Source organism: Plectropomus leopardus, chromosome 9 (assembly GCF_008729295.1).
Source record: "Plectropomus leopardus isolate mb chromosome 9, YSFRI_Pleo_2.0, whole genome shotgun sequence".
In the NCBI taxonomy this organism is placed as follows: Eukaryota; Metazoa; Chordata; class Actinopteri; order Perciformes; family Serranidae; genus Plectropomus; species Plectropomus leopardus.
Genome location: NC_056471.1, coordinates 27,804,723 through 27,817,239, shown reverse-complemented (window position 1 = coordinate 27,817,239; position 12,517 = coordinate 27,804,723). Strand labels below are relative to the sequence as shown.

At 39.3% G+C, this 12,517-nt stretch overlaps 1 protein-coding gene across 1 annotated transcript in view; it reads right to left on the bottom strand.

Annotated features, from left to right (window-relative positions):
* pitx2 (paired-like homeodomain 2) overlaps window positions 1-11,579 on the bottom strand; it is a 64,975-nt gene extending 53,396 nt beyond the window's left edge. The window contains exon 1 of the mRNA XM_042493233.1: window positions 11,517-11,579. The gene's annotated coding sequence lies outside the window, so the exon portion shown is untranslated. The remainder of the gene's footprint in view (window positions 1-11,516) is intronic.
* Between the last annotated feature and the right edge of the window lie 938 nt (window positions 11,580-12,517).

The window sequence follows — 12,517 nt, the reverse complement described above, 5'->3', positions numbered from 1 at the left end:
CAGAGGAGTCGTCCCTTTCCCTCTCCCCTCCTGCCCATTTCTGAGACACCGCTGCCGCTTTGCTGCAGAGAAACTCAATCTATTGTTTGATGTGGACAGACAGATTGTCTTCCAAAGATTGCCAAATACTTTGTGTAAACAACCCCCATTTTAACCTTCTCCCAAAGTGTGACTTAATAAAGATGAAAACGCGAGGTGTCCGTTTTCCCCCCTCGCTGGGGAGGCCCGATGAAAACCACATGCGTAAATAGAGCCTGGTGCGCGGCGTTAAGTGTGCGCATGAGAGAAGAAACAGTAATCAGATTGGTTTCCTGTGACAAACAATAACATTTATTTTAAAGCAGCAGCATTTTTTCTCAGGCAGAGGCGGTAGCTCCCAGGGTAATCAGAGCCAGACTCGTCTGGGCTCCGAGACGCAGAGATGTTGCTACCTAGTGGGGCAAGCGGGGGGTCACATTAGCACTGGTGTAAGACAAGGTGGTACCACTGTTCAGAATAGCCTTCGTTTGGAGGAGGATTCGGAGGAGAGAGAGATCATGGATGATTGTTTTTATACAACTCATAAAACTTAGTTGTGCTTCTTTAAACATGGGAAAGACCCAGTAAAAGCCAACAACATATTAATGCCCGGCCTGAAGTGGAGCACTCAAATATACTTTGGCATTTAGGTCTGTAGGTCAAGATATTTTTATGATGACAAATAAATTAATCACATTTTAAACAATGGGTTTCCTGTCCATTGCAGTGGACGGAGAATAAGCCCAAATAACCACCTAACAATAAAAATGACAATAAATGGTCTTGATTGACCTTTTTTTTTCAACTAAATCGTGACTTTATTTATTTTTAATGAATGGTTAACTCATATCAATTAAGTGATGCTTAAAAAACATTGCATATATATTTTGCATGAATATTTTGCTTATAGATATTGTATTGTATTTGTCATCACGACTCAAAATATCCTCAATTTCCGAAGTATCTCCCGAGAACAGTACCTTCAAAAGATAAATATTCTCTGCACATAATCAATCAATGCAATTAAAAAGTTTAACTAAAGGAGCTGTAGACGTTTTGGGTTACACACGACAAGCATATCTTGATAATCTGCAATGATGGAACACAGTACCTTGCATTGCATATACTGCATACATGTGGCATATCATATTATATACAGTATAGGCATTGATTTTGTTTTAATGTTGTGGGACACACATATAAAACAGGGAGTTTTAGGTCCTTTCCCATAAACCTTTGAGCATCAAACACTTAATTTACTGCGATCTGGTGATTTTTATTTATTAATTCATCAATCTGTGCCTTTCCTGCGTCAATTTATGGTGTGAATATCTTTAATTTTATCAAAATAAAAGTCTTCTGCTACTTTAATTTTTTTGTTGGGTGGGACAAATGCATGTTTTGAAATACTGAGGAATAAATCAATAAATAAACCTACACTTTTGAGTTTATATTTATATCAAAATCACTGATAGTATTTTCAGCGATAATGCCTCACCAGTGCCACACAAAATAAACAAAATCTCTTGAAAAAATTGAGAATAAATGGATAAGTTATTATCTAACTTCTTACATATCTGCTTCAGCCAGTCCCTACGAGGCTCTGCTTTAATTATTTAATGTGAAAGCTTCCCTCCATTTTCATAATGAGTGATAGCTTTGGTGCCCCATGTAGCTCAGCTTAACTGTGATCAAGTGGAGGCCCGTGGGAGCTCTCAGCATGCTTACAGTCCTCTAACAGACGAACGCGGCGGCGATGATGGATCACACAGTTTTCATCACAAACTCATAGGAGTGTCTGCTCGCCTCAACTTAAGGGCTTCTGACCTAAGAGCTCCCCCCTGTTGGGGCGATTTTAGTTGGACAAATTTTCCCTCCTACAGGGTCTCTGCCGACTGCGAGGAGAGCGGCTGCGAGACTCATCTGCCTCTTATTACACTCCCTAAATTGAGTGCGTACACAGTGGATGTGTTAATGGATAGAAATGCAGTGCGGGGACATGGTGTGCAGGGCTGGTAAAGAGAAACTTCTCCCATAACCTGCAGGACTGCCAGGGTAGCCCGAACTCTCAGTTTATCTCTGCTCTTATGCCTCGTGTTATGTGACTTGGCAGTGGATGGAAACTTAGATATTTCTGTGTTATCTATTTACATGCTGCACATGTGAGTGTTTCCCTTTGAGACCCTTGAGATCTTCAGAAATGTACAGTATTTCCCTTCTTACTTTCACTTTTGTGGCCTGTTGATGTGACTTAGTGTTACATGCCAAAAACTAATGTTGATTTCAGATACCACCTTTACAGCGTCACAAAGCGGGTCTTTACTGAACATAATCACCACAACCCTCAAAAGTCACCTGATTACTGGAGAAATGTTAGAAATTAACACTCTCCACAAGAAAAATGCAGAAATGGCCGTTAATTTTTATCTTGTACGACTATTTTAAACAACCCATTTTTGCTGTTTCTAAAAAAATCACATTTTTGAAATACACTGACTAATTTGATGAGCAGATGAGAAAATTAGTTTCACACGCTGCACATACGTGGGTGAGGATTACCTTGCCAGAGCTGTTAGCGGCGGGTGCAGTGCAGAAAGGCCAGTGTGGAGCTCATGGCAACAGTCAGCGCCAGTTGTTTGATACTGAAGCCTGGCATGAGTGCCTTTCTGAGCCCACAATGGATCATGCATGACCACATCACTTAAATATAGAAGCACATGCAGCAAAACTGCAACTATTCTGGCACTAGCTGATGGTGCGTCTTGTTGCAAAAGTATTTTTGTGATTACAAGAAGGCCTAAATAATAACATGTTTTATGTACACATTCATTAAAAAAGAGCAATCATTCAATTCAGCAGCATGTTGAAAGGCTCTCCATGGATTATACACATCAGAATCAGTTTCAAGCCAGAGTCAGTAGCTCAGCGTTAAAACTAAAAGCAGGGGGCACAGCTAGCGCGGCTGGCTAAAGTTTACGAAAATACCCCCCTTCAAAGCTCAGACATACTTCACTTATTTAATCTGTACACAAGCATAAATGTTACGTTTGTAATTTTTTTGGAAGTCACTAGTGGCGCCCCCAGAGTTTTTTCAAAGGGTTTGCCAGATTGGGCAACTGAAAATCTTGTGGTGGCACAAGAAAACCAAAAGCCATAACTGAATTTCAGCGATTCGATTATGATGAAGTTTACAGATGAGTAAAAAACCATGTCATATAGAGAATTAAGGCGGCACATTCTGATGTACTTTAGTTTATTTTATATCTAATGTTACTTATCACCTGATGCACATAGACTAATTTTAGCACAGTTAACATTTTGAGTTCTGCAAATAATCCTGTTTAAATGTGTGTTAGGCATTTTATTGTTCTTGAAAATAGGCTGGTTGTTTTTTTCCTTAAAAAGATAAATATACAGCTTTAATTTGAAGTAGTATATTTATTGTAAGAAACAAAACATTTTCTGGGAACAAACCTCCTCAAGTTGTCAGCAGTGATTTCATGGACTTGTGGGTACCCAGAGAACCATTTTCAGCAGTGATTTCATGGCATTGTTGGTACCAACAGATGCCTTAGGTTTCACAACCTAGTAGTTTCAAAAGATACCTCTGTCTTTGCACTAGATTAAATGTGGATCCGGAGCCTCTTGAAGACAGTAATGTCGGCCTCCAGTTATTACTTACACGCTGTTAATATGTATTTGTGGACCAGAGACTTGCTTGCAGTCTCTATGCTAAGCATATCACCTCTTAATGGCAGATCCATTGGCTACTTGACACACAATCGTACCATAAGTTAACAAAACTGATAGCAAGGTTGCACATAAAAAAGTCTGTTTTTGGTGATAGTTCTTGAGCTCACTTTGACAGAGGCTGTGTTCTCACCACAGCGGCTGCGGGTTCAACTCCAGCTTGTGGCTGTTTGCTGCGTGTCGCCCCCTCCCTCTTTACTTTTCAAGCGTAAGCTTTCCTATACCATAAAGGCAAAAGCCAAAAATATAATCTTAAAGAAATAATAATTACTCACCACTTTACCACTTCAGAAAAACGCAACTCTGTTTACGCTTGTTCTCCTTCTGTAGATGCTAATTGCAACACATTCTCGCTCCTGATTGACTAATTGGCAGATGGCCTGACAGTGCAGCAACTGCAAATTTATAGACATTTGTACGCATGAACCCGCTGATGGGAAGTGTTGAGAATGGAAAAAGGATGTGCGATGTGTGTGGAGGCGGGACAGTGGGGTGACATTATTAGCTTATTTGTTTAGTGAGTGTCTTACTGGCATCAGCTGTAAAAAACAATGGGCTGATGCACACGAGTAAATTACTTGCCTGACATTATCATGTATAAAGCTGTCCAATAAGATTCATTTAATTATTAACTGAAGGGTCTGGAGCCCTGTTCTGAATCATTCAGGCCACCTTTAACCCCTTGTGGTACCATAACAAGAAATGGATGTTAATGTTTTGCTTAAATACAGCTGACTAGTTTATCTATCTTGTAATTGGCAAACTAATAAACCCAGTTCAGACAGTGTTAGTATCATACACCAACTGCATATTAAATTGGGTCGTGTACTCTTCAGTAAAGTGTACATCTTTCTAGTAAAACCTTCTGGTATTTCCACCAGACAAACAGCCTTCTAAAGAGTATTCAAAGCGCTTAGCAAACTGTCCCAACTAACCAAAGAAATGTGAACTGATAAACCTGCTAAACTGCACAGTATACAGTAAATATCATTGAATAACTCAATCACCCCACTACAGGGGTATTGGGACACATTTGGCAAACTTTTCTTCTCCCTCTTTACCAACAACTGTGTCAAAATGCCCCACATTTACCATTAAAAGGCAATCAAACGGCAAATGTTCTGGTATTCAGACGACGGAGTGAAAAATTGAGAAGGGGGAGAGGATTAGAAACAGCTTTGAGTGCAAATTGAATTAGCCCTTTTGAGATGACTTGGGGTAAGAAATGAAATGTCATCCTCGCCCATGCAGGCAGAAATGCAAAACATGTGAATGTGAAGAGCATCTCTTTTTTTTCCCTCCCCTTCTCTTTTTACTGTACTAAGATGTGTCAGGCATAAATCATCACAGCGAGGATGAGAACCAGCCGCCCGCAGCTCCTCGAGACACTCGGGGACAAACATGCTGTATGGTGAGTCGTACAGCTGTTTTCAAATTGTGTGTCACAGCTTTAACCCTGCTTGGACTAATTACCTCCTGCAGCGCTGCGGCTCCCACCAACAAAAAAGGACTGATTCATAATTTAGAAATGATTAACGCAAACCACAATTCATCCATGTTTATGGGAAAAAAAATACTGTTTAGTGTGAAAAGTATGTCCCCAGAAATGCCCATCTAAACAATTTAATAGAATTATTTTTTATGTTCTTAACTGCTTATTATAGTAGTAGTAAAAACTGCATAAAAAAAGTAAAATTTTCTCATTCTAGAGTGAATACAAGATCTGCAAGTGCAAAAATCATTAGTTCTCTGCTTGCATTAGAGTAATAATCCACCAGTAAATCTGAAACTCAAACTAAAGGGTGTTTTAGTGAGCTGCAGCTTAAGTGTGCAGCTTGTAGACAAAGTGATCGTGTTTCACCGAGGCATGAGCGATTCTGTCACTATTTTTATAGACGTGCAATCTCAACCAATCTCAACCTGCTGGTGAAGTGCAGCTCCCCAGTTCTGCTGGCGTTGAAGTTGATATGCAAGAGTCATCGTAGGTAATAATGTGGGCAGCAGACGAGTGGGAGAAGGCTGCGTTTCTGTGCTCCCCTGGCTCCCGCAGCGATGGTGTTGGTTATGACACCAGAAACTGGCTCCAACTGTGGATACGTTTTCCAAAGAGTCGGTTTCAGGGAGAACACGCAGACTCAAGTCATAACAGCGTGATCATGTAACAAAAAACTGTGTTCTGTGGTCTCACTGATGCAACTCATATTTCAGAAAGAACACCAGTGTACACTATATTTAGTTGTATTTGTTATTAGTAGTATTTCGTTTATGACCAACATTTGTGAGAAAACCTTTCCAGATGTGGCCCGAAATAATAGACACATAACAATATCTGACTACTACTACGATTAGGGCTGTGATGTCATTCAAGTCCTGCTCGATGTGCAGTGGGATATTAGACCTTCTTCTATAAGACCTCTTCAGAGGTATGACCTGAATATAAATGTCATTCATGCTCCTGCATGAAAGTTTAAGATATGCAACTAACTTTGATGTCTTGGAAGGGAAAGGAATTTGGACTGACTTTATTACCATGAAATCACTGCTGACTTTGTTTGGTGGTAATGTCTGTACTTTTACTCCATAACTGGCTCATCAAACTTTGACATATTGTGCATTTTTTACTCTATTCTGTATGTCAAGACACTTTAAAGGCACAGTTCACACCAAAATCAAAACGACATATTTTTCCTCTTACCTGTAGTGCTGTTTATCAGTGTAGATTGTTTTGGTGTGACTCGCTGAGTGTCGGAGATATCGGCTGTAGAGATGTCCACCTTCTCTCCAGTGTTATGGAACTAAATAGCACTTGGCTTGTGGTGCTCAAAGCGCAAAAAAAAAAAAAAAAAAACACATCTGAAAATCCATAGACCTTGTTTTGAGAAGTTTCATGAAGGAACTATTTTCTTTTTACCGAACTACACCTGCCGAACGCACCATTGCACTGAAAGAAGCTGCAACTTCTGCTAGCTCACCTAGCACGATGGAGCTAGTACGTTATATCTCAGCCCAAGATGTTGCCGGAGTTGGCGGGTGAAATTCAGTACAAAGAAAATTGTTCCTACATTAAAACTGTAAAACATTTACTTGAGTAACCAGGTCATGATTTTTTAAAAAGAGACATTGCTGTTGTCCAACCATACAAAAGAGAGTGAAGTCAATGCAATCTACTGCTGGTATCTCCAACACTCGAAAACTAGCACCAAAACAATCTAGTTTGATAAATAGCTACACAGATAAGAAGAAACCTAGGCTGTGTATTTTTGATTTGGGGCTACATTGTTCCATGTTACATTTTGTTTTTATTCCTTACAAATTTGAGGGTGAATGGTCACCCGCCCTCTGACTGCCTGTTTGTACACCAATTTATTTGGAGAAATGGGATGAGTAATGACCGACTCATCACAGCATTTTATGTTGCTCATAGATCAGGTCAGTGCTTTTTTTTAAAAAAATCCTTGCTCAGTTTGGTACAATATACCCTACAGGGCAACTCAAGTAATTATTGATTGCACTTTCATAAAACTGGGTGAAATGGTTAAGCAGCAGAAGACTCTTTAGTCCCGACAGTAAGGGGATTCTACATGTCCCATTACACAACTTAATAGTGTCTTTCATTAGACCATCCCTGCCTCCTAAATGGCCACTTATTCTAACCCCACACCTCAAGTTTGTGGTGTGGCGACCTCAAGTCTGAAGCCAAGCCAAGATAACCCTCATGACATCTTCTGGGTTATCCTCTGAGACTTTGGAAAACTCCCTCCAGAGCTGCATTAGATGACGTAAAGGACTGATATAACAGGCAGAGTAGGACTCCCAATGGCAAGTGAACTGACATTAAAGGGGAACACAACTGAAATTAAGAATTCGAGTATGTTATTTCTATAGCCAAGGAAAGTTCAATCAATATTTGTGTGTTGCATGGCCAAAGTCATTCACTAGAGTTGCTTGACATTACAGAGCTGCCTTGGTGGTCACTGTCTGATATAAACTTTATTGTCACTGCCGCCTTGCATTGTGGGATATTTGTGCTGAAATAGTGTCAAGAGTTTACACAATGTAATTTTTCACCAGAAAAAGCATGCAATCCATGTACTATTGGTTTCATACTAAAGTTTCGGACACAGTAAAAAATCTCACATACTATTTTAGTCTTCTAAATAGCATGTTAACAAGAAATTTCATACAAAGCCCCCCAAGTGGGAGCCTGAATTTGAGGACCAACAGAATTTTTTTCAACTTTCATACTTAAGTGAGCTTTATTCAATTGTAATGGATTTCTTCAATTTTCATTTCTGAAAATGTGCCCATATACTAAGAACATCCGCACGGGTGCTCTCAGTGCAATATCTTTCACTATTCATTGTCAATGAAGCAGCGCCAGACTTATACCTGTTGACATCACAAATTTGAGTTTTACCACTATAGTTTTGGATTTTTAACAGAGTTCTTCACATTTAAAGATTTTTTGGACTGTTTTAGACCATAGGAATAACATGTATGAATCTTGAAATTGAGCATGCTCCACCTTTAATGTGTACAAACAGTGGAGTGCCCATTTAAGTATTAGAAAATCCTTTACTTGTGCCACAGAGGGGAAATTTCCAACATTACAACAACAGTGCAAACAGGAGACACCAGTAAAAAACACACAAGGCAATATAAAAGTAAGTGTACATGTCTACACAGACATAATACATAAACCGCAAAAACACAAAGCAATATAATAATAAGAAAGCGGTAAAAAAAAAGCACAGCAATGTAATAAGTAAGCAGTTATAAAGTTGAAATATAATAAAGAAGACAGGCTGGATGGCTGATTACTGAATGGTAGAAGTATAGATATTGCATATTAATGGGTTTCAAAGCCTACTATAACTCACAATACAATTTTTGCTGACTATTTTTAAATGTGTTTATTTTTAATTTAAGTTAACTTTTAACTTTGATTTAATTTTAAATCAAACTTTTTGTAGCTGTAGTTTAGTGACATTTTGCAGCCAAGTCCACTGTCTCTGTTGTTGAGCTGTGACATTTGACCACTGATCCTTTCTGAAGTCTGAATGTGTCTGTCTTGTCATGACTACCACAGTTAATTATTCTGCTTTTTTTTAACTTCTTGACATTTTTTGCTCCTGTTTCAGTAGTCTTTTGCTGTTTGCATAAATATCCATAATAATGTGGTAACCTGCTTACCTATTTCAAAGCTCATACATTACCAGCAGGCAAAAGTTTTGGCCCTTTTACCTGCTTCTGCATTATAAAGTTGGTGTTTATGTGTTGTTTCCATTATGTTGTCCATCCTATACTAATGTGGTTTGATAACTGAGTTTTCTGTTATGAGTTTGTGTCAGTGATAGAAGTTGGAATCATGAGGCAGCTAACAGGACGTCACTTATTTTGTCACTTCCCTCAATCGGCATCTGGAGCGCGCTCAGTGTGGGTGGGGGGCATTTCACTACAGATACAAGGCACATGCTGTATGGTGATGATGGGTCTGAAACTAGGTTATCCATCACCGGCCGTCCTCAGTCCACGGGCCCCTGGCCAATACCACATCCATTATCAGGTTATGGGGATACAACAGGGAAAATAAAAGGGCTTTTTCCCAACAGGAGGCTACATTAAAAACGTATGGACAGATGTGAGAGTCTGGCAGAACCACTATAGTCGACACTGAAAGGACACAAAGTCAGGAATGTCTGCTTGTAAATTTTCAAATAGTGTATAGGGATGAGTAATTGAAGCTGCATACAAGACTCCAGGCTGACTTTTAACCAAACATAATATACAGGACTTTTGGAAATAAATGTTTGATGATAAAAAAATGGAAAACATTCACGTTTTAAATTCAGTTAAAGTCCTATCAATATTCTTTTTTAGACTAAGTTGTGGATATGAGTATAAAATGTTTTACAATATAAATTCATGCATACTACTAGAATTTGCAGTGTAAAGAAAACCCATTTTTCCTCTGCAACATGAGGCAGAAGAGAAGAAAAAAACCCTCCGAGACTCGGCCAAAAGTGCTTTTTCATATTGTAAATTAAGGAGAAGACTGTGGCTTTCAAAGCAAACCATTATGATAGTTAACGTAGAACCACTTTAAAGGCCAGCTGCGGGAGTGACGTGAATAATAGTGTTTAATTTGTCTAATCTTAGCAGGAGCAGTGGGTGGCTGGGGGTGGGGGGTTCGCTGGTACCCTGCTGGCACTTGAAGAGAGCTGCTTCCACCACAATGTGGTGCAAATGCCCCAAATTACCGCTTGGCTGTGTTGCTGTTGTTTTTTTGTGCCCTTACCCTTTCATTTGTAGTTTGTCTGTTGTTAACATGTGTGCACAAAAGACAGACATGGTGGGGACTACTGTGGAAAAGTTAGTGCAGGATGAAGTGTAGCACGTGCCAAGAATAGTTGATTGAGGAGATGATTTTCTGTTTCTTTTTCAAGGGCACTGTAATTTGCCCAGGCGCTATAAAATCCCTATAAATGAATAATTTAAGAACTTTATGGATGTCGTTTGGAAAGTATTTCCAAGGGCAAGTTCCTCGGACCCTTTTTGCAACAGCAGAGACATGAATGTAGCCACATTATAATGCTGCATGTACTCTATGGTGAGGCTTATTTAAAATGCCAATAAAATTGTCTCCTTTTGGAAGCAGGTTTGAATGCGGCCGCTCACAGTTTGAGCGGTTTAAAAGTACAAAATAATGCAGATATCAACAGTTTTGCACCATCCGAGGGCTGCGGTTTATGCTGAGCTATATTTCCTTTATTTTATTTTCCTAACTGAATTCAGTGGTGCTGCCTCTTGTATCGCACCAGCCAGTTTGGCAGTGGAAAATTTACTTCAGATTTTTATACTGCTTGTTTTCAATTTGACACAGTTCAACTGTCTTGCATAAGAGACAATCCTGGAGCCGAGACATCTCCCGTGACTCTCCTACCAGCTCTGCTCAGTGTTGGTTTGCATTGGAACAGGAGATGTTGTTTTACGCTACAGATAGTCTTATACTATTTATTGTTATAATCCCTCAGCACACATTATAATTATGTGACAGAGCTAATACTTAGTGCGCCGAAATGTAAACTCGTATGACATCAAATACATGTATACGATTTCAGACGGGCTGCAAGAAAAAGGAAGAAATGTCTTTTAAGTGTTAAATTATATATGTCCTCTGCCTCTGCAGCAAAAACAAATCATGAACGCCCAACAGGAGACGGCACATACTGTGGGGGCAAACCATGTGTGTGTGTGTGTGTGTGTGTGTGTGTGGATCTCACCTAAATTAAACCATGTGGTCACTCAAAAGTCCCTCACCACCACTCTTCCCACCCCCCCCGCCTCAATCTCCTCGTCCCTTCAACCCCAGGCCTCTCATTGACCTTCCAGGCGCTCATTGTCCCAAAGTGAGACTTGATTACTGGCCTAAGCCCTGTGAAGGTTCGCCTCAGTGGCCACAGCTGATCTTTTATACTAATTTCGGATTAATGCGGGGTCTGCAACACTGCGTAAACACAGCCACTGAGAAGGCCCCTGCCACACAGAGCTAAACATTAATCCTCCTTAATGCTGAGAGTCAACTTCCAGTCCTTATCAGAATTTGTCTTAATCTCTGCCTAGGCTGTACAAAACTCCACTGCTCAATAAGTAAAATGTACACCACCAAACAACAAATGAGCCAATGAGCTGGGCTGGAGTAGAAAGAAAAAAACAGCTGAGTGGCAAAGAATAGAAATGAGTCTTACCTTGGAGATCTTTAAAACAGCCGTCCTGGTTTACAGACTCTAAGTGAAGGAAGATGTAGCGACACTTTTTGCCTCATAATCAAAACATCTTCATCTTTGCTGTCTGCGAATTTTAGTCCTCGATTTGTGCCATCGCCACAAGCATTTCAGCAAGTTTCCCTACACCCCGTCTCTCTTATTTTTCTCTCCCATGCCGTTTCGAATCCACTCATGTGTGGGTTTTGACCATGTGGGTCCTAGTCCCTGTCTTGTCTAGCGCCCTTCCCTAGACTGCGTGTGCTTGTCTGTAATTTTCTCAATATGAGATATGTGATATATTATTTCAGCAAATATCTAGGCTCCGTTCAGCGGCATACTTTGATTTATGACTGGATGTTTTTGTATCATAACCACTGGTATATTTACAGTACATACAAGTAAAAATATGTCTGAAAATACTCAGGGACACTTTGTCTTAAGGTAAACTTAGCAGGTGAAAACTTTAATCCCTGTTTTATTTTAATCTGCCAAACAAAAATTACCACCCCTATTTTCCACTGTTGTTTCCAAGTTAGGTAATTACAATAGTTTAATTTAATTTTGTGGTACCAAAAGAAGGCAATTTTACCTGTCCCTTTTCACACCTTTTTACTGTAATTTTTTATTCAGTTTTTTTCCTGTTCATTAAAAGTAAAAGGTTCTCCTAAAATACTCTGGATCACTTTATCTTGTCATGAGGTACATTTACCAGGTAACTTAATTTAATCTTGTGATACCAAAATAAAGCAGTTTGAGCTGTCCTTTCTCACACTTTTTTACTGTAATTCTTCATACAGGTTTTTTTTCCTGTTTATAAAAAGTAAAAAAAAACAAACAAACAAACTTTAAATACTCAGGGATGCTTTCTTTTCATGAATTTATCTTAACAGGTAACTTACTTTAATGTTGTATTGATAAAAAGAGCCAGCTTTGCCTGTCCTATTTCACTTTTTTTTTACTGTAATTGTTCATACAGTTGTTTT